General features: G+C 56.1%; 1 protein-coding gene across 4 annotated transcripts in view; it reads left to right on the plus strand.

The window, feature by feature from the left end:
• The window catches only part of AHDC1 (AT-hook DNA binding motif containing 1), a 91645-nt gene that overhangs the window by 57240 nt on the left and 12580 nt on the right, over window positions 1–21825 (plus strand). For 3 of the 4 annotated variants that reach the window (XM_028483763.1, XM_024125683.2, XM_028483764.1), the window contains one exon: window positions 7780–8440. The gene's annotated coding sequence lies outside the window, so the exon portion shown is untranslated. Of the gene's footprint in view, window positions 1–7779; window positions 8441–21825 lie in introns of those variants that run through there. The other variant, XR_003678180.2, reaches the window with a different exon arrangement.

A 21825-nucleotide genomic window follows, 5' to 3' on the forward strand; every position in this document is an offset into this window, starting at 1 on the left:
TGGTGGTGCCTTGGACCATGGTGGTGGGAGGGCTGTCCCCCTTCTTTATCCAAACACTCTCCCATCTAGGGCAAATCCCCCCCCCCCCCGGCACCCCCCCTCCCCCCGCCAAGGACTGATTACAATCACTGTGGGAGTGAAGAAGCCTTGGGGATATAGGGAAGGAGAACAGTGAGGAAAAAGTTAACAGAGGGAGTGTCACTCTCAACAGAGGGAGTGTCACTCTCAACAGAGGGCTTAAGCAGGGAGGGCAGTGACACACTCATTCACCAATAGGCGGTGAGCCCTTTTGACCCTGGGCACAGGGGGAGCAGTCACGGAGCTTAGCTTCACATCTTGAGCCCCTCCGTGCCCGTCCCGATGCCAGGCACGGGGAAGACAAAGCAGACGTGGCCCCTGTCCTCAGAGTGCCCATCCACCCCAAAAAAGCTAAAACAAGCACACAGAGAGCCTCAAACACCTGGTGGGAAGTGGCAGGGAGAAGCAAAGCTCGTGCACCAGGAAGGTGGGCCATGGGGTCAGAAGTCACCTCTCCGCCCCTTTGGTCAGAAGGACGTACATTCGTGCTGGGCCCTTGGCGCAGCACTGCCTCACTGGCCCTTCGCAGCAGCCTGGACGGTGCGGGTCCTCGCCCTCACCCCCCCGCAATCAGAGAGCTGAGGAAACAGGTACAGCTCTGAACCCTGCCCAGGGAATCCATAGGTAGTAAATGGCAGAGTCATGACTTGAACCCAGTACTGCACCCCCTCCCAGCCTGGATGCTCTGCTCCCCCTCCACTCCGTGCCCCTGATTCCCCATCCACAAAATGACGGGTTGGTTGGATGCTCGCTACAACCCTTTCTGGGTCTGACATTTTAAATGGATTTTGAGGTTCTGTGAAAGAAGCTGCGTCTGAGCTCGTCCTTGAAGAATAGGCAAGGTTTGGACACAGGGAGTTGGAGACGGGGGTGGGGGTGGGGGGAGGGCATTCCAGGCCAAGGAAACCCTGAGCCAGGGCAGGTCACATCCCGATGTGAATTAGAAGAAGAAAGCTTGGAGGAGCCAGAGTGGGGAATGTGGGACCTGAATGGTCTGGGAGCTGAGTTGATGGGACAGAGAGGGAAGTGGGGCCAGGGTGGGGTCGGGCGGGGGGGGCGTGAGGGAGACTTGGGCCCCACAAACATCTTCTAGTCCCTTAGATGGAATGCAGAGCCAGACAGACTGGCTCCGCGTTGGGCCCTCACGGCTGAAGATCAGCCCTTCCAGACCCTGGGGAAAGGGTGGGAGGGTGGGAAGGGCCCTCCAAGGTGTTTAGGGATCTCAAGTCCCCCCTCTCCTCCCTATTCCCTCTCAGGCCTGGACCTGAGGCCAAGAGAAATGTCACAGGTCCTCCAAGGTTACACCAGCTGGGGCCTCACTGGAGCAGAAGGCGGCTTCCAAGGCCACCAACCAGTCAGGGTCAGCAGGCATGCCCGGACCTGGGCCAGGCACTGGCCGCTCTGGGCTTTGTCTCTCCATGTCTTGAAACCTCAAGAGGTCACCTGATCTTGCCTCTGGCCCTAGGCAAGAGGCCCTCACGTCAGGGGGTCAGCCAGGCCTGCCCTGCCTCTCCTGGGCTCCTCTTCCCACTCTCTGGGGCTCTCCTCCCTCCAGTCCTACCTCTTGCCTCTCCTGCAGCCATTTTCAGGCCAGGCCTTCTTGTGCTGAGCCCTCATTTCCTGGAAATATAATCTCTCCATGAGCACGCCCTCTCACGCTCCTCCTCTCCCATCTCCCCACATCCCTGTGGACCCAGAAGAACCCAAGGGAGCAAGGCCCTGAAACTGGAGGGTGGTGGCTAGGAGCATGCCTGTGGGCACAAACAGGCCTCCGTGCAGAGCCCGGTTCCATCCCTCACCAGCTGTGTGACCTGGTGAGTCACGTCACCTCACTGCATCTCTTGTGAGAATTAAATGAGATTACCCGTGAAGCACTTAGCCTGTCCCTGGCATACAGGAAGCATGTAATCAGTGGTTGGTAGATGGGTGAATAAAATACCTCCCCACCGTCTGTGCGCATCACACACCTCTGACCCTTTCCTCCAAGCTCAGGACTCCATAGCCAGCGCTCCTTCACCTGCTCTTCCTGCTTCCCTTCTAGGAAGGAGCTTGTATTCTAGTATGGGTCTGGGGCCTTTGGCAGGAGGCTGTGAAATACCACCTAGTTATATGCCTTAACAGTGGGGCTCAGTCCTCCCTGGGCGGTCCAGAGACAAGGTAAGTCACAGACCCCACACCAAGGGACCTAAAGCCTGTTGGGCAACAGGACCCGGACTCCTAAATGACCCAGGTCAGCTAGAAACTCTGTCCACACACAGTTATCCACAGCAGTCCTCTCTTTCGGTACAGATAACCTGAAAGAAGATTGCCTTGTGATTTTGTAATACATCATGATTTCTCTCCCAGCAGATTTGCCCTCCTTGTCATCCTAACTTTTGCTGCCATAGTGCCCTCTGTTTGTGCTGGAGGGCAGGAGGAAGTAGGTTAATTCTGTGTTCAACCAGCATGAACCAGGCGCCTGCCCCGGGCCAGGCATTGCATCTGGTACTAAAGGTACCACTGAACAAGATGAGCAGTGTCCTGCCCTCGTGGAGTTTACAGCCTTGAAACAGGTGTTCATTACAAGCCTCCATGTGGGCATCACTCTCCAGGGGAGGGACCGAAATGCTCCCACCGGAAATACCAGGGGCCACCCTCTTGAACCACGGGCAGGGCAGACAGCAAGAGCTTCCTGAGGGGGGCCGGGTGGGGGGGGTGCAGAAAATGGGTCTTGAACAAATTTGAGGCTTCGGAAGCTATAGCCCTAGCTCAGCCACCTGGGTCAGCACAGGCAGTGCATGCCAGGTCTCTGCCCCAACACCTGCCCCCGCTTCCTGAGCCCATAGCCCCCATTGTGGCTGCTGAATGTCCTTCAGCATTTTGGGATGCATGGTGTCTGGAGCAACCGCCCCCCCGCCCCGAATATTTACCGGATGAATTGATTAAAACATGTCTGCTCTCGTGACTTCATTGCTTAACACCTTTTGATTGCATCCTCCCCTCGCCAGCCTCCTTGCCTCCAAAATAAAGGCCCGACTTCCTAACCTGGTATTCTAGGTATTCAAGGCTGCTTCTTCAGCCCTGACCTCCTGCTCACACAGCCTCCCTCTCCAGCTCTATACCGTGGGATCGGGAGGGAGCTTTCCAGGCCCTTTCCCCAGTGTGTCCTGTGTCTTTGCTTTAGCTGTTCCCTGGCCTGGGCCGCCCTTTCCTAGTCATCATCCATCTCCCACCTGTCATTTCCTATCTTTCACTCAGACACTGCCTCCTCCAAGAAGCGTTCCAGGATCCTTCCCAGGCGCAATTAATCTCCAGTCCTTTATGCATCCGTGACAGCCCTTCCCGGGAACGTTTTCCTCACCATGCCATCAGCTCCTTTAGACTGGTTACTCATCTCTGTGCTACTCATCTCTGTGCACTGTCCCTGTCTCCCCAGTGTCTCATCATGCCGGGGACACTTCAAGGGTCAGGATTTTTTTTTTTTTCCCTGGAGTCAAAGAAGGGCATGTAGACTAGGGAGAATTGTGAGAGAAAAGGTTAGGCGTCGGGGAACGGGGCATGAGCTGGTTTCTCTCAACCCTGCTGTTACCAGATGCGCTCCTAAGGATGAGGCAGGGGAAGGGTGTATAAATAAACCAGTTCCAACTCTCAGGCCAACCGGCCCTTTGGAGTTCTGCAAATTCAGTGCCTCCCAGTTTACAGAGAGGAAGAGGGACTCGCCCAAAGACACAGAGCCACCCAGGCAGGAAGCACGGAAAGGTAGAGCCAGGAAGGTCCCTTGGGGATCACCCAGTTCCATGTTCTTGCCTCTTCCTCAGCCTCCACTCAGCTGCATGCCCAGCACGTACCCAGACGTGGGACAGATGCCCTTCCTTACATAGGCATCTCTGATCGGGAGGGTGGAGAGTGTGGGTGTTCGGGGTGGGGGTGTGTATAGCCTCCTCCCAGGACAGGTAAGGCGTGTGAGGCTCTGAGAGGTGAGAGATACGCACAAGGTCACACAAGCTTGGTGGGCAACCATGGATGTACACCCCATTTGGTCCCACTAGCATCCCTCTCTGCTCCGCAGTGGGGGAGGTAGGAGAAGATCTCTAAGGAGGGAATGACTGGCAGAGCTAGAGTTTAAGGAATGCCTCTAGTCACTGGTGGACAGATTTTGAAAAACTTCCCTGGAGTGAGGAGGAGAGCCACACACCCATCCACACACCACAGCCTACCCATCCCCAATTGGAAGCTTCATCCCTCAGAGAACTCTGGGTCCAGAGGGTATCTCCATCTGTCAGGTGTGGTCTGGGCCTCAGGGAAGCAGTATCCTCTCCACATTTAAGGGACTCAAAAGCCTGACTTTGCCTGAAGACATCAGAAGGGCTGGATCAGCCTCCCTGAGCAGCTGTGGTTTGTCTCTGACCCCTTGTCTTTGGTGCTCTATCTCAGTGCCTGAAGATCTCTGCCATTCCCTGTTCAACCCCCTTATTTTACATAGAAACGGAAGCCCAGAGAGGGAAAGGACTTGCCCTAGGTCACACAGCATATCTGTCTCGCAAATCCTCATGCACTCCTTTGCCTTCTGCTCCACTGCCTTGTTTGATGTTGAGACCCCTTTCTGGAGGGTAGAGACTAGAAGGTGGGGTTAGACCTTAGCTCATGGCCTGGCAGTTAGTGGCTATGAATACACGTCTGCTGGTTGCTTGAATGAATGCTCCTTTTGCCGGGGAGAGCAGCTCTCTTTGGACAACCTGATTTATATGTGATCTGTAGCATTTTAAATCCCTGCTCAGCTTTCCCTTGGCACCCCCAGCGCCAGCGCCCACTGACAGGCAGAGACCACTTAAAGCCCTGGCCTCACAGATGGTAAAACTGCTGGAGCGTGAGACTCTGGAACGTGCAGTCCTTCGTCATGGAGGCACTAAAAGGTTAAGTCTCATGAACGATGGCTGGTGTCCTGGGGTGCCAGCCACATGCTGGCATCGGGGATACGGAGGTACCCCACGCAGGTCTCTGCCCAGGAGGAGCACGGAAGGGAATAAGTGCCCCAGTAGCTATGGTAACAGGGCGGTCTGAGGAGGCGTCCGGAGATGTGCGACACCTGAGCTGGACCTTGACTCGCCGATCGGACTTAGACCCGTCACGGCTCTGTCGTTCAGTCGGCACACATTGTTGACTCCAGCATGTGCTGGGCGCCGTGCTCAGCACTGTGTTGAAGAGCCACAGTCCCTCCCACCAAAGCTGGGTGAGGTGCCCCCGCTGTGCTCCCTGAGTCCCCCAGGGCTCCTCTTGACACACCCGCATCTCCCTGCGTGTGATCGCCTGGTTTGGGGTCCGCTTTGCTTCCCTCTGGGCTCTGTGAGCCCCTCAAGGGCAGGGACCAGATCCGTCTTGCTCTCTGCTTTGCCTCCAGTGCCCAGCACTGGGCCACCTGGCCCAGCAGCACTGCTTCTGTTCCGTGGCGAGTTGAACCTGGTGAAGTCAGGGTTCTGCATGGCCATAGCATTCTGCTTTCTCCCTGGCTCAGGAACCTCTGGTTTTGATTCTCTCCCCATCCCCCACCCCCCACCATCCCCCCAGATTCTGGCCAAGTCATGAAAGCTGGGGAGGGCGGTGTGAGGAGGAAGGTGAGACAGCGGTGGCTTAGCAGAGGGTGAGAAAGCCTCCCTGCTGCCTGGCCGCCGGCACCACGGGAATGGTTCTGGCAGGAGCTGCCTGCTGGGCTGAGATCACCATGGAGACCTGGCTTGGAGAGGGTCACTGGCAGTGGCTAAGGGCTGGAGGGGGCGGGGGTGACAGGGATTTGTGCAGAGGCTCCCAGCCTGCCCCGGGGCCCTTAGGGGGAGCAGGGGAGGCTGGGGTTCAGCACAGTTCGCTTGCTAAGTAGTTTGGAGCTGCCCGTCCTAAATCTCCTCCTCATTTGTCACCCCAGTACACCATATCTGTCACCCCAACAGAGGTTCTCAGCTTGGCAGCTGTTCTTCAACTGCAGTAAAGCTGTCCTACAGATAGATGCCCCCAGCCCTCCAGCTGAACCTGTCCCCCCACCCTGTTTATCACCCTAACTGGAGAACTGACACCCACCCCAACTGCATCCCCTGCCCCAATCACCCCAGTTGCAATACAGCTTTTCTCCCCATCACCCCAGTTGTAATACAGCTGTCGCCCTAACAAGCACACCTCTTACCCCTACGGCTAATATTCCATCCTCCCCTCCCCAGCAGGAGACCTGACAGCTTAACAAAGATGCAGCTCCTACCCTCCCCCTCATGCCTCTGCATGCCACCTGGGCTGAGGCACCAGGATGGGGTGCTGTCCCGCCTCCCAGGAGCCCACCTGGCTCCCTGAGGGGAGTCCTGGCAAGTCCAGCCTCGGGACAAAAGTCTTCCCGGGGGCTGACTGCCCAGCAGACAGCAGCCAAGGCTGAGCGGAATTTAAATGTGGCCCCGTTGGAAAGGGAAGCCAAGAAAGAGGACAAGAGAGGGAAGGCTTTCTGTGGCCGCCTGGTTCCTGCAGGGTTGGGGGAGGGTGGATGGCTTGCTGAGGAGTCTCAGAAGGTGGTTTTAGGACCCCCACGCCGGCCCCTTAATTTTGGTGGGTTGGTCACTCACCCAATGTAGGAGACATAAATTTCAGGGCTCTGAGAAGAGGACAGAGCTCTAAAAGCCTGCACAGAGCCAGGCTAACGACTGGAGGTCTTGAGAATGACTGAGCCCACCCCTTTCCCACTGGGCATCTTCCCACTCACCCCAGCAAAGCTAGGGGTCTGGCTAGGGAGTGAGGTCCCCAGAGCCCTGCAAACATAATTAGGACCGACTGTCTAGGGAAAGGGGGTACTTGAGATCTCTATTGTCTGGTGATTGTAGGGACTGGGGACTCAAGATTTCCTGAGCTTCAGGAAGGCGGGGTGCAGCCAAACACAGATGGTATTGTGTTGGGCAATTCTTTATTCCTTTATTCAGACAGACTTTCCCATCACCTCACCTCTCTAAGGAACAGAATGACATTGATAGGGAATGGGGAGAAGGTTGGATTTGGAAGAAATTAAAGCGGTGGTTCACACCTGTGCTGTGCTAAGGCCCTGTCTTCGCATTATGTCATCCCTCAGAACAGCCTAGGTAGGAGGAATTACTAAACGAACTGTTACATGAGGAAGCCGGGGCTTGGGGAGCCTAGCTGGCCCAGGCCCCATGAAGATAATGACTAGTACTAATTAGTATCACTTATGACACATTTATGGACCAGGCTTAATCTGCCTCAAACCACTGAACCTTCCCAACAAATTTATGGGATAGTTCTGTTATCCCCTTTTTACAGATGAGTAAACTGAGGCTCACAAAGATTCACTGACTTGCCCAAGGTCATAGAGCTATTAAATGGTGGTGCTAGCGTTTGAACTCAGCTGTGTCTGACTCAGGAGCTCAAGTTCTGAACAGATTGCACTGCCTGGAATCCCAGCTCCTCATCCAGCACATCCTTTACCTCTCAGTGGTGTGGGCCTTGGACACACACCTATTTTACAGATGGGGAAAGTGAGCTCAGAGCAGGCCAGAAGCAGTCCGGAGGCTCATGGACAGGGCCACTTGGAATTTTCTGGGAGAAGGAACAATGCAGCTCCCTTCTCTCAGAATCCTGGTAGGAGCCGGGTGGAGGTCCCGCTTTTAGCCTCCCTGTTCCCAGAGCTCAGGGTCTGTCCCTGCCGCTGACTTCTGCCTCTTCTCTTGTGTTTCTCTGCAGCTTTCAGAAAACCAACGCCAAGACCCCTCCCAGCGTCCACATGGTCCTCCGGCAGGCGCCTGCCCCTCTGCCTCCCGCCCCACCTCCCCTGCACCCCCTGCAGCCCCATCGCCCCCCCCACCCCTCCCTGCCCATCTCCTCCACGCAGAAGCCGAAGGTGAGCCCTTTCTGCACAAAACCAGCAATTGTAAATACTTTTTAAAAATGTACAAAACTTAAAAACAAAACACAGTTTTAGAAAAAGACAAAAAAAAGAGAGAGAGAGAGAGAGAGAGAGAACGCGAGCGTGTGCAAGAGGTTGCGAGCGGGGCCTCAAGGTGTCCAGAGCCCCTGCAAGTATGCACTGAGAAATTTATCTACAGGTCGTTTGACAAAAATGAACAATATCCTATTTATTGTATATACTGTTTTATTATAAATCGTGGATTGTATATTGCATTCTGTAAACCTGCTGTGGTCCCGTGGTGTGCAAATTCGCATGGTCGGGGGGAGGGAGAAGAACCTCTTGCGGGAGCTTTTTTTTTTTTTTTTTTTTTTTTTCTTCTTATTTTTCACTCTTTTGGGTTTTCTCTTCTGTTGTTGTTGTTGTTTTCTGTTGGCAGGACACACCCAAAGATCCAAGTTTGTATTAAAAAGAAATGAAAAAAAGCAAAAAAAAAAACAAAAACAAAAAAACAACCTCGTGTCTTGTGAAAGGGGGTGAGTGAGGGTGGACAGAGTGGAAGGGGTGTGACAGCTGGGGGTCGTCACCCGCCACTGGGTCCCCAGAGGAGTTGAAATACCTTCATGTGTTCCCTCCCTCAGAGCTCTCCCTTCGGCCTGAGATCTGAGTCACCTTTGCATCTGGGCCCCTCCCTTTACACGCCGGGCCCTGGGTCTCCCCTGCCTCTGGGCTCCCCAGCCTGCCCCCTGGGGTTTCCTGGCCCCTGGTCCATGCATTCTGTCCCAGGTCCAAGGAGTCTGCCTTTTAGAGCTTTTCTTTTGCCCTAGGTCCTGGGTCTCCCATGATTCTGAGACCCCTGTTCTCCCCCAAGTCCTAGGTTTCCTCTCCCTGAGGAACCCCCATTATAAATCCGGTCTTGGGTCTCCCTTGCTTCTAGACCCCCTTACTCCATCCTCAGTCCCAGGTCTCTGACTCCAGCCCCTTCATTTGTCCTGTGTCCCCTCAGCCTTTGGGCCCCACCGTTGTACTCTGGTTCAGGATACCTGTCTTTGAGACACTCAATCCATCCTGAGCGCAAGAACCCTTATGGGACACCCCCCTTTCCCACAAAGACTGGAGTATCCCTGTTGGTGTGTCTCCCATCTACCTCAGGGCCTGGTTCTCCTTTGTCTCCAGGCCCCCCTCTTTTTTATCCCAACACACCTGCCTCTGCCTATGCAAACTCCAGGGTTTGACTAGGCCAAACCCATCTGCCGTCTCCTTTCTTTCCGCTCTGAACCCCAAATGCCGGGTCTGTATTTCCTCCTAGCTTTTGTAAACTTTGGAAAAAGAAAACTCCTAATCCTGTGCCTATTTCTGGTGGACCTGGCAGGGCCGAACTGTATCACACCCCCTGACCTTGGGGAGCTCTTGGCTGCCCTTGACCAAATAAGCCCACTTTGGGCTGCCTGGTCCTTAGCAAGCAGCTTTTCCCATAGACCCAGCTTATGTTAAAGCTCTGCTCTATGTCCCTCCCTGCTGAAGCTCAAGGAGACCCCAAGGGACAGCTCCGCACCACCTGCCCCCCTCCCCCACCCTCCCGGCAAGGCCCAGGCCTTGGGAGGGTCAGAGGAACCCTCCGCCTGAGGCAGGAGACAGACCCCCCACCTTCTGGGCACCCCAGTCTGAAAGAGGACGCTGGAGGGTTCAGACAGGGGCAGGTAACAGTCCCTAAAACTGCATTCTCTGTGCTGGATGGGAAGGTTCAGCCTCCCACCAAGCCCCCTCTGTGCAGCCCCAAGACTCAGCTGAAGACGCCATTGTTCCTACCCTCCTGCGCGGTGAGGGCGGAGGCATCCACTGCACTCAAGCTGCAGCCCGGGGTGGGGCTGGGAGTCGGGGCGGGGGCAGTAAGACCCGGCGAGGGTTTCCTGGAGGCCAAGACCAGGGTGCGAGGCAGAAGAATGAGGGAGTTCTCAGAGGAGGAAAGAGCAGGGCAGGGGGTGGAAGCCACACGGGGCTAGGTCTGTTGGGAGTAGACACTGTGTGTGTTTGGGGAGGGGAGAGGGCTTTGGCAAGGTCACCCCTGGGCACGGGGGAGGCTGGTTGGAAGGGGTGGGTGGCTTCAAAGGCACCAGTGGGAGAGGCCAGGAGAAGTTTGTTTTCAGCCCCAAGAATCGCCCGCAGGGAGAAAATGAGTGTGTTCAGCGGCTGCTGAGGAAGCGAAGAGATCAGGGAAGGCTGTCCAGGTGGGACAGGCTGGGTAGAGGGTGGGGCCCGGTGAGGGGGTTGAGGGCTGGGAGATGGAGGTGCAGTGGGGAAGGGGTAGTGGGGGGATTATTCTGTGGAAGGGATTGTTGCAGCTCTGCAAGATGGGGAGGAGGGACAGTGAAGGCTTGTGTGCCCAGGAATTGGGGTGGGGGTGGAGAGGGGTGACCCAGGAAGGAAATGGGAGTTTAGGGAGGAAATTATAGCCCAGCAAGGGGTCTCTGTAACTTGAAGAGGGCTTTGTAGGAGGGGTGGGGATTCACTGAAAAGAGAGGGGCACCTGGAGAGGGATGGAACCCAGAGAAGGCCTTGTGGTTTCCGGGATGGGAGGGAGGCTTGGTGAGAACTGGGGCTCCTTGAAAGGTTAAGGGAGGGCTCCTGGAGAGAATGGAGCTCAGGAAGGGGAGGGGTCTCAGTCTAGGATCTGTGGCTTAGTCTGGGCTGAAGAGGGCTGAGGAAGGCCGAGGTGTATTTGCAGAGCAGGCTCAGGGACATCTGCCATGGCCAAGGGCCCAGCCTTTGGGATGGAAGCTTCTCTTGGGCCTTGGGCCCTGGGGCTTCTGGGGGAAGGGCCTTCACAGCCACAATCCCACACCTGACCCCGGAATACATCAAGGCCATGTGGCTCCTAGATATTTGGATTTTGCCGCCATTTATTAAACGCTTCCCGGAGGTTTTTATTGCTCAAGACAATCCTTGAGGTAGAGAAAAATATTCACCTCATTTACAGATGGGAAGACAGGTTCAGAGACATGGAGTGAGTGACCTGTCCAAGATCCCACAGGAGGTGGCAGAAGTAGGTTGGCCCAGAGTCTGGCTCTGAGCCCTTGCTTTTTCGTAACAATTTAAAGGAAAAAAAATCTTGCTTATAAAATTCATCCCCAAATTCATCTATTCTATAATAAAATTTTTAAATGATAGAAATAAGAGTAAGAAGTAATTATATAACACTATGTACTAGTTACTATTCTAAACCATATATATAAACTCATTCCATCCCCACAACAATCCCGTGAGGCTTTACTGTAATGATTATCATTCCCATTTTACAGACAGGAAACTCAAGTGCAGAGAGGTAATTTACAAAGACCACGCAGTGAGTAAATAATGACACCAGGGTTGAAACCCAAGCAATCTCCTTCAGGAGTCTGCGTCACTATACTGTTCAAGGTGAAAACCCACTCTGCCCCCATTCCTGGTAACAATCCTTGTGTCAACATTTTCGAGTCCATTCATCTAGATCAGTGGTTCTCAATCCAGAGATTTTATTGGTCTGGGTGGGGCCTGGGCATGGGGATTTTTAAAAGCTCCCCAGGTGGTTCTAATGTGCAGCCAAAGTTGAGAACCTCTGCGCACAAGCAGCCACCTGTGTGCACACACCTATATTTAATGAGTTGTCCTAGGTGTGCATAAGATGCTTTCTTGTGTGTACACTGTGGTATCCATCAGTGTTTATCACTGAGTGGCTGGTTGTAAATTACCATGGGTTCTTCTCAGTGACTGCTGGAGACACTGTGTGAACACATTAATTAAACCGATATTTCTTAAGCATCTATAAGATTCCAAGCACTGTCCCAGGCACCTGGGGATACACCAGTGAACAAGACAAATGGGGTCCCTGCCTTTGTGTGTATGGTCTGATGGTATTGACGAATTTGGTTTTATGTCTTTCCCTGTGGGTGGCAGGGGTTTGGAACCCCTCAGGGGTTGCTAAGGGGTGAATGGCTGGCTGGGAGGGCTTAGGAAGGTGAGACTTGCTGGTTGGCTGTGTGCAGGGTGGATCTTCTGGCCCTGTGTGCAGATGTGTTTGAGAGAGGGAGACCCAGGGCATGCTTCCGGGTTTGAATGAGTGTGGCTGACTATGTGGCATGTGTATAAAGGTGTGCATGATCTGGGCCAGTGAAAGTGTGGACAACTGTGTGTGTGTGTGCGTGTGTGCGTGTGCGTGTGTAGGAGGGGGTGATGGGGGAGGGCTGTGTGCAAAGTAGGCACCAGCCGAGAACAGCACACAGATGGTGGCACATGCACACTCAAGCGCACACACACAGCCAGCTGCTGCAAAGAGGAGGCTGGGTTCCAGTCCCAGGGCCCAAACTCCCAGGGCCAAGAGAATTCTGCTTTGGGTGTGTGGAGGAGGCACAGCTGGGGCTGGAAACTCTAGAGTGGGAGGAAGGGAGGGAGAGACAGGGAGGGAGGCTGGGGAGCCACATCCTTGATCTCTGGTCTGTTTCAGCAGTTCCGGACTTAGTGCTCTGGGTCTCTCTGTGACTCTGGGTCTCCCTCTCTCTCATGTCTGGATCTTGGATCTGTTTCTCTCTTCTGGGTCTTGGGATCTGAGGCTGATCACATGACTCTGGGTCACCACGTCTCCAGCCTACTCGGCTCTCTGTGTCCCCTTCCAAGTCTGTCTCTGCATCTATGTCCGCCTCTGTCTCCGTGTCCTTCCTTGTCCTTGCCAGGTGGGAGGAGGGGGCCCAGTGCTCAGGGAGCAGGTGTCAGCTCACTCAGGCAGCAGAGAGTGAAGTTGAGAAGGGCACAGAGCCAGGAGCCCCTGGACACACAGCCACACTCCAGGACACATACTCAGGGAGCTCACAGGAACGCAGTGTCATACATGGAGAGATGGGTCCTCGGGGACATACACACAGGTACACAATTCAACACACAGCTGCACCCCACAACACACGGATGCCAAACACCTTGGGTCACATGCAAAGAAATCACAGACACACACTGACAAATACTCATCTAGGCACACCGGGATACACAGACACAGGCACCCGGGGCATTCTTCCAGAGGAAAACCCAGGGCCATGGGCACGCACACGGACACAACCGTACACACACCCTAAGAAACATACAGACACACAGGCACAAAGATAGGAGACACAATCACACACTGAAACACAAATATACAGAGGCACAGGCACACTCAGTTCCACCACCATGTCAGTCACACTCAGAGCCACATACAGTCAGGAGTAAGGAGGCAAATGAGCACAGACAGGCAAATAGCCTCAAGGACAACCACAGACAGAGGCACAACAGGCACACTGAGGGACACACCCAGGCACAGGAAGAACATCCTCAGGTACACCCCCCCTCGGGGCTCACTCTGGAGCACCTGGGCACACGCCCACAGGCGGCGGGAGCGGGGCCCGGGCGGCCCAGCGCACCTGGCGCCCTCGGCTCGCCCCCAGGCGGCCCCAGGCGCCCCGACTGTGCGTGCCCGCGCGTGCGTACCCGTGCGAGCGTGCCCGCCCCGCGCGCGCCGCCACCTGTGGGAGGAGAGGTGCGCACTGCGCCCGGGGCTGCCTGGCCGGCGCGGCGCTGGGGGAGCGGTTGCCATGGTGCGCAGAGCGCGGCCGCATACTAATGGGGCGGCCACTGGCGCTGCCCCCTGTCCGCCCCGCTCCCTCCTCCCACTCCTTCCTCCAGCTCAGCCCGAGTCGCCCCGGCCCGCGGCTTGGCCCGCGCACCCGACTCAGAGGGCCAGAGCCTCCCCCCGCCCCCTCATGCCGGCCTGGGGCCTGGGGCGGTCGGGAAGCCCGGGGCTGCGGGACCCCGGAGGAGGCCAGGTGAAAGGCTGCGCGGTGCGAGGGCCTGGGGCGCTGCCCGGCCTGGGCACGGGCACCAAACGGGCACGGCAGCTGGGAGCGCAGGTGCTGTCTTGGAAACCGGGGTGACAATCCTGGGAGGGGGGAAAATAAAGGGAATTTAACCCTTTTGTTGCCAGAGGTCCCTCCAGCCAGTCTTCCCCAGGCTTGGCTGGGGAGAGGGAGGGGACTTGACCAATCACTAATACAATCTACACCCCTCACTTTCCATCTGCTTCCAGCATCTCTCCAGTTCTGGCTTGGCCTATGGGGCGGTGAGGGGGGGGAGGGGGGACGGGAATCAGTTACCATCACTCCAGTTCTGCTCGTCTGACTGGTGAGGTGGGGGTGTGGAAGAGTGTGCTGAGGACTGAGGGCAGGGGGGCATTGGCACCAGAAGGGTTACAACTCCCCGTACCTTAATCCCAGTCCCTGAGCCCCCCTTTCACACAGCCCTGACCCCCTACCCGCTCAGGCCCGCTGTTTTAATTGGCATGGAGGGGCGTGGCGGTATTCTGGGGTCGGGGGAGCCAGCAGAGGGTTTGCAGGTAGAGGCAGTGGGTGGGGGGGCTTAACGGGGGGGGGGGAGCCAGGCGGTTGCCTAGCAACCCCACAGCTGTCTGTTGACCTAGAAGAAGCTGCGCTGTCTTGACACAGCTGGTGTTTACATGTAGCCGAGGCTCTGGCTTACCCGCTTGCTTGGAGGAAAGCTGAGGCAGTGCCCTGGTGGCAGCCTGGCCCCAGCCCCTGGCTGTGGTGGGCTTCGTGCCTGGTGCCTGCCTGGCCTCTTTGCTTCGGCTCCTACCTCAAGTCCAACTGGAGAGAGAGTGGGAGGGCAGAGCACAGAGCTGGAGGATTTGGGGCTGGGGACAGTTGATACACACACACACACACACACACACACACACACACACACACAAAACCCAAGGCCTTCAACATAGAAATGGTGGGAGACTAAGAAAGCGTTGGTGGAGGAGTTCCCTGGTTGTCTAGTGGTTAGGGTTCTGGGCTTTCACTGCCGTGGCCCAGGTTCAATCCCTGGTGGGGTAACTGAGATCCTGCAAGCCGTGTGGCATGGCCGAAAAAAAAAATTCCTTGAGAAAGGGCTGGGGGATGAGGGTGCCCAGTTTGTGCACAGATTTCAACCCACACAGACAACTCCAGCATTTGCAGGGACACATGGACACAGAGACCCACGAAATCAAACTGACATAGGCACACACACAGGCACAGAGATGCCCACTGACATAATGACATCCAGGGAGACACACACAGACACACAGAAGTGCAGTAATCAAGTGATTGAAACCCCAACACACAGACATACGCACAGACCTCTTGATACAGAGGACAAACAGGCACTGACCATCTGATGAGAGACACACACTCCAAAACACTGACACACCAAAATCCCCATGTGGTAACACCAGCAGCTATCATACTAACGCAGTTCATTCCAGCTAGAGTTTGCAGGTCTGCATTATGAAAGAAACCCAGCCTCACATATGGAGTCACCCACACGCACACTGAGAAACACACAACTCCCCAAACTTTTATTGATTGCCCACAATGCTTAAGGCAGGCAGTTGCTGACAGCACGGATGTAAGCAAAGACACACCCAGGAGCCCAACATGTGAAGAGACACAAGTCCCTGAAGGACCATGGGCCCTGACATGTCCCACCCGCACCCACACAAATACCCGTAGCACAAACACATGCCGGCCTAGGGTGTGAGCGGAGCGGAGACTCCTCCCTGCCCACAAGCCCTGAGGAGCAGCAGATGTGCCTTGAGGTCAGAGGGCCCTAGTGGCTTCAGTACCAGCCCCAGATGAACCCATACAGCCTGGACTGTACCCTCAGCACAAGGGAGGAAACAGCAGCAGCTCTTTCCCTGGGAGCCCTCAGGCTGAGGGGAAAGATACAGCCCATCCCCAGGAGGCCCTGTCTGAAGCTCTGTCCACCCCAGTCCCTGCCTGGACTGACAGAAGAGGCACTGTCCTGCCCAGATGAGCTCCGGTCTGACGGAGGCCGTACCTCCCTCCCAGGCAGCTCTGGACACTACAGACGGACACATATACACACACACCAGCATGTGGCAGCTCCTGGGGGGTTCTGGAGGGCTTCCTGACAGAGGTGAGCCTGGGGCCTGGTTCTGGAGCCCAGGAGGAAAGGGGGAGGGAGTGTGCTGAGGAGGGCCTCCTTATCTTACCCCACACCCGCCCCTCACCCAGCAGCTCCTCCTCCCGCCAGGGCCCAAGGGGCCTGCTGGGGCCCCACAGCCCTGTCAGCCCAAGCAGTGAGCTGGAGGAGGAGAGCGGGTATTTTTAGCTTCTCTGCCACTGACATTTCGCAGCAGGCGACCTGGGGTGAAGCTGAGTGAGTGCTGAAGGCTGGGAGAAGCCGCCAGCGCCTTCCCGCCCCCGTTGCACATGCACACACAACTGTGCACGCACACAGCCACGTCCCCCAACACTCGCAATGCTCACCTAAGGGGCACAGCTTCAGGTGCACAGTTATGTGCGGATCTAGACACATACACACGCACCTGTGCACACTCTTGGTCCACGTGCCACTTATGCCTAAAACCTCACACACCCGGACAACACGAAATGTACCTGTTCACACACCCAGATACATGCACACACAATTCAGACATATAACACACACTTCCCACGCCTAGCCAAGCATGCACACACTCGCTCATCATTCAGCTGAGAAGTATGATTCAGTGCCTACTGTGTGTTGGGCACTATTCTAGACACAAAGGGTACCGTGAGCATACAGACCAAAATTCCAGCCCTCATAGAGTTTACATCCTGGTGGGGGAACGTTTGACCATAAACAAAAAATAAAGTATTGCTTCAAGAACCACCCATTTAACCCAATCCCCCCAAATACACAACCACACGTGTGAACAGCTCCCTGACAGTCACTGTCCCACAAACATACACAACTGCACACACCACCCACAGTCAGGACTCATACAGACGACTCCACCCTGTCCCTCAAAACAATCAGACGTGTACACAGCTGTGCACATATGCAGTTATACACTTCACGTGTAAATACTCATGCAATCAAACACGATACACACACACAAATCCAACCCCACACACACTGCGCATAGCTATATAATTTACTTACCTTCGTACACAGAATATAGCCTCTACAAAAGCACGTAAGTGCAGGTTCACCCACGCCCCTCTACATGCCCGCGTGCACACACACACATGCTCACAACTATTGCTTCAGGGTAAAATTCCTCTCCCTGCCTATAGCAGACACACACACGCACACATTCCCACAGTCCTCCCCCCACCCAGTGAAGTCCAAGCCTGTTTGCCTATGTTCACAGATGTACACACAGAGCCCTATCACACAACTTCACATACACACCTAACTCCCAAGCTCCAAAGAGGCCACACACCCAGGTTCACGCCCATCCTCCCACCCCCAGCCCCTTCCCTCTTTTCTCAAGGTGAGTGTGGTCACTGCACACCATACACGTGCACCCAAAATTCTGCCCCCAAGATTCCAACCCTGCTGACCCCAGGGACTGGGGGTTGAGGCCAGGCCCTGGAGAAACCCAGCAAGGGGCAGGACTCCCTCTGAGCTCAGAGTTTGCCCCTGGTGCCCAGACTGGAGGTGGAGCCACGAGAGTCTATGCTTCTCAGAGGCGCCACCAGGCCCCTCCTCGCTTGCTCTCCTCCCCTCCTCCCTTGCTCTCCTCCCCTCCTCCCTCTCTTCTGGAGTTCCTTTCCTTCTCTTTCTCTGTCTCCCCATCCCATCGCCACCTCCCCAGTAGCCCTTGGCCCAGAACCAAACTCTCCTTTTCTCTTCCAGGTTCTGCTGCCCTAGAGGGTGTTGGAGCCCTTGTGATAAACAGGTGGACTATCAAGCACACGAACACATCACTTGGGGCAAAAAAAAAGCAAAAGAAAAGCAAAAGCCAGAGGTCATTGTCGTATCATGAAGAACTGGGAGGGAGAAACAGCTCAATGGGCCATGGGAAGGCTAGGTAGGATAGGACGGACTGGGCCACGGGCCAGTGGGCACAGCAGACACAGCTAGGGGAAGAAGCAGCCCTGGCTTCCAGTTCCGACTCTGCTGTGTTACCCTGGATCAGCTGCTGCCCCTCTCTAGATCTCTCTTCTGCTTCTAACAAAGAGAGAGCTGCAGTTGGTGATTTCTGAGGCAATGAGATTCTCAAAGTCACTGCAGCAGTTGTATAAACAGGGCGGGGGCCTGGGAGCCTTGGGAGTCTGATCAGAGTAACAAGAGCCCCCTCCTCAGAGGCTCCCCGACAGCCTCCTCCCCGCTCTAGGCCTGGGCTCTAGTCTGGGCTGAAGCACCGGAGGTCAACGGCACCCCTGCCCCCCAGGACGTATAAACACACGTGCCCACGTCTTCTGCCCTCTCTGGACCTTAGGCGTCCAGGCTCATGTATTTAGGGGCTCACATTCGGGCTCTGTGCCGGTGAGCCAGTCTATGTGTGCACTGTCTGTCTGTCTGTCCGGCTGCCAGCAGCCTTCAGGCGCCAGGAGGGGAGGCAGCAGTCGGGGAGGTGGGGGCGGGGAAGGAGGTAGCGTTGACAAGTTCCAATGTCTGGCTTTCCCTCCTGGAAACCCCGAGCTGGGGCTGGCCCCCCCTTCCCTTCCTGTCTCTCTCGCTCAAGCACGTCCCTTCTAAGAGCCCCTCTCTGCAGACACCCCCAGTGGAACCAAGCCCAGATCTGCTGCCAAGAAGGCCGACATTTCTTCGACTTGCCACGTTAAAGGGGCCTGCACAGGCACGCACTCAAATCCCCCCCTCCATGTCCTCCTCCTGTGCACATTCAGACGACCCGAAACACACAAAGACACGGTTGGACACAGCGGCCACCTGTGCACACAGGAGGCAGCACATGGAGTGCATTCGACCCGGGGCTCACAGACAAGTACCAACACGGCCATGTACTCCCCCTTCCTACACTCAGCTCACCACAGACTCAGAAGCACGCAGTTTCCAGCACGCGGTGCTCACAGACACGCACAAACACAGTCACACACAGGGCCCTGCCGAGCAGAGAAACAAGTGCAAACCCGTAGCACGCTGTCTCTCCCTGCATAGCGCAACTGCCACCTCCGCCACGGCTGCTTTGGCCCCGTGTGGACGCAACCCCAGGAACACAACAGCCGTGTCGCCTGTTCTCTGCACACGCAGCCGAGCATCGACAATCACACACGGTCATCCCCTGCATCACCAGAGATAACCACGCTTACAAAGCCCGCCGGGCACAGAGACACCCCGTGCCCACGCCCTGGACATTTGGACCAGCCCTCTCTGTTACACAGTGTCTTCCTGGGCACGGAGACCTGCCTAAAATCCCAGCTGCATGCGTGACTCTGCTGTGCACATACAATTGCCGTCCCTTGGGCACACACAGAGGAGCTCAAACTCACAGTTACGTCATTATCCTCTTGCACACAATAACAGATTCACAGGGGCCCCAACGCACCCAGACATGAGGTGAGTACACAGACTCAGACACACACGCTGAGCCTTTTACGCACACAGATTCCTTATCACTAACAGTCGTCGTCTTGTCATCCTCCCTTGTGCTTATACAAACATGCAGTGGCCCCCGTGTATCACAAACCAGCACAAACTCACCCACAGAGTCACCTGTGCGCATTGAGGCAAACACACTCACGAATCACCCCCAACATGCTCCTCCCTGCACACCTGAGGGTGCACGCTCCCACAGACAGACCCGGCTATCTGAACCTCACACACAGACACCCCAGGCCCCCAACCCAAGCCTTCTGCCTCCCTTTCTTGGCTGGTGAGGGTGGGGAAGGACTGGGAAGGTTGGGGGCTGGCTCAACGCTTGTTCCCTCCCTACGCCGGCTGGCTCGCTCCTTCCTGTCTGGCAGAGTCAGCCAGCCCAGCCCCGGCTCCGGCAGCCCTGGCTGTTCTGGGCAAACTCTCGGCGGGTTGGTCTCGGCTGATGCGCGGCAGCAGCAGGGGCGAGAAGGCTGCGTGCGGCTGCCAACGTGGCAGACGGCGGGCAGGGCGGCAGGAAGGAAGCTGGGCCCGTTCTGCGCCCACTCACTGGGGGAGACAAACCCAAGGGGGCTGGATGAGCAAGCGAGGCAGCTGGGCGAGGGGACTTCGTGCCCAGCCCGGGCTCTGGGCCCACATTGGCCCCAGACTCACTGGGTGACCTTGGGGAACTTGCTCCCCTTCTCTGATCCTGTTTCCTTCTCCTTCAGCAAGCGAACAGCCTGGTATGGATGCTTCCTCCAGCTCCTAAACCTTGTATCCAATTCAGTGCAAAGACCTCACCTCACGGGAGGGAGATGTGGGTTCACTCTGTGGCCTCGAGCTAGTCCCTTCCCCTTTCAGAGACTGAGCTTTCCAGTCCAGCAGTTAAAAACTCCTCACCTCTGAGCTGCTGTCGCCATTGACAATACGGTTTTCATTCTACAAAGGTAGCACCATTTTACAGATAAGAAAACTAAGGTTCAGAGAGGTCAAATGATGCACCCAAGGTTGCCCAGCAAGTGAGTGTGGCAGAGCTGGGACAGACGCTCAGGGCTTCTGATTTAGTCTTTAAGATCAGTGTTGCCTCCTTTATCTTTCAGACATCCCATGCCCCTGCTGGTATCCGGGCTGCCCCTCTGAGATCCTCCCTCTTCCCCCACCGCCACCCCCCCAGGCCCCGAGCCCCCTCAGAGCCACCTGGTTCTGCCCTGGGGAGTCAGGGTGCAAAGGCCAGACAGGCCTCCCACCAGCATTCCAGCTGCCACTGGGAACATGGCTGTCGGCAGGGCCAAGAGAGCCAAAAGCCACCTCCCAAGCAGGCCCACATAATTGGTACATTGTCAACCCAAAAACAGAGCCGGTGTGGGATCTTGGGCAAGCCCCAGTCCTCTCTGGGCCTTGGTTTCTTCATCTGGCTGCAGTGGATTAGAGTAGCTGATTTCCAAGGGCCCTCTCAGCTTGGAATGTTGCCTAGGGAGTGACTGAGGAGAAACGCGGCTGGGGGCGGCCGTGGGTGGGCCTCAGGTGCCTGCCCCAAGGAATCTGGTCTCTGCCTCACCTGCTTGCAAGGGTCACGTCTGGGCCCTCTCACACGTCTCTGCAGGATGGCTGGGTGGACAGACAGATGGACAAACAAAGGTATGAAGGAGAGAGGGAAAGGAGGCCCTCAAGCAGTGCTCTAGGGGTTGAGCACCCCCTGCGGAGGAAGGAGGACAAAAAGCAGAGGGAGGCTCCCCTTACCCGCCTCCTTTGTTTACTAGACAAACCTCTCCTGCTGCTCACTTTGCCCTGCCCTACAGGGCAGTCTGTGGGGAGGATAAAGGTGGGACAGACAGTTACAGGAGGAGGCTGAATGCTGTCCTGGGAACCATGGAGGAGACACCCAGCTCAGCTGTGGGTGTGGAGAAAGGCCTGTGGGAGGAGGAGTCACAGGTATTGAGCTCAGCCTCCTAGGATAGCTCAGAGTAAGCCCAGAGAAGTGTGCATGTTCGAATGTGTGTCTGTGTGGGTGCAGTTACTATCCCATTTTACAGATGGGGAGATCAATGCTCAGAGGTGGTGAGACAGAGCCAGGCCTTACATCCAGGCCTGCCTGACTGCAAAGCCAGTGTTTTTGTGCTATGCCACGCTGCCTCCCGAAGGAGTGAATTGCTAATGGTGGCATTTCAGATTTCAGATGTAGTGACAGCAAACTAGGGAAGAGGTTCTGGACAGATGGTTCCCAATCGGGTCCCTGCCGCGGGCTAGCAGAGCAGAGGTTTGTCGTGGCAGGCGAAGCGCCCTCTCCTCCGTTCCTCATGTGTGTGGGATGCAGGCAGGCCCCCCCAACACTCTCCTCACCATCCCCCTCCAGGCCTTTGGCCCTGCCTTGGTGACCTGCATGAGCTCAGCTTCCCAGCAGCCCCGCGGAGGAGTCAGCCAGGGCAGAGGCTGCCTCTGCCCTCTCACTGCTTGGCAGTGCCAAGAGAGGTGGGGCTCCGGAGGGGTGGGGGGAGCCTCCCAGCCACCAGACC

Source organism: Physeter macrocephalus, unplaced genomic scaffold, assembly GCF_002837175.3.
Source record: "Physeter macrocephalus isolate SW-GA unplaced genomic scaffold, ASM283717v5 random_67, whole genome shotgun sequence".
NCBI lineage: Eukaryota > Metazoa > Chordata > Mammalia > Artiodactyla > Physeteridae > Physeter > Physeter macrocephalus.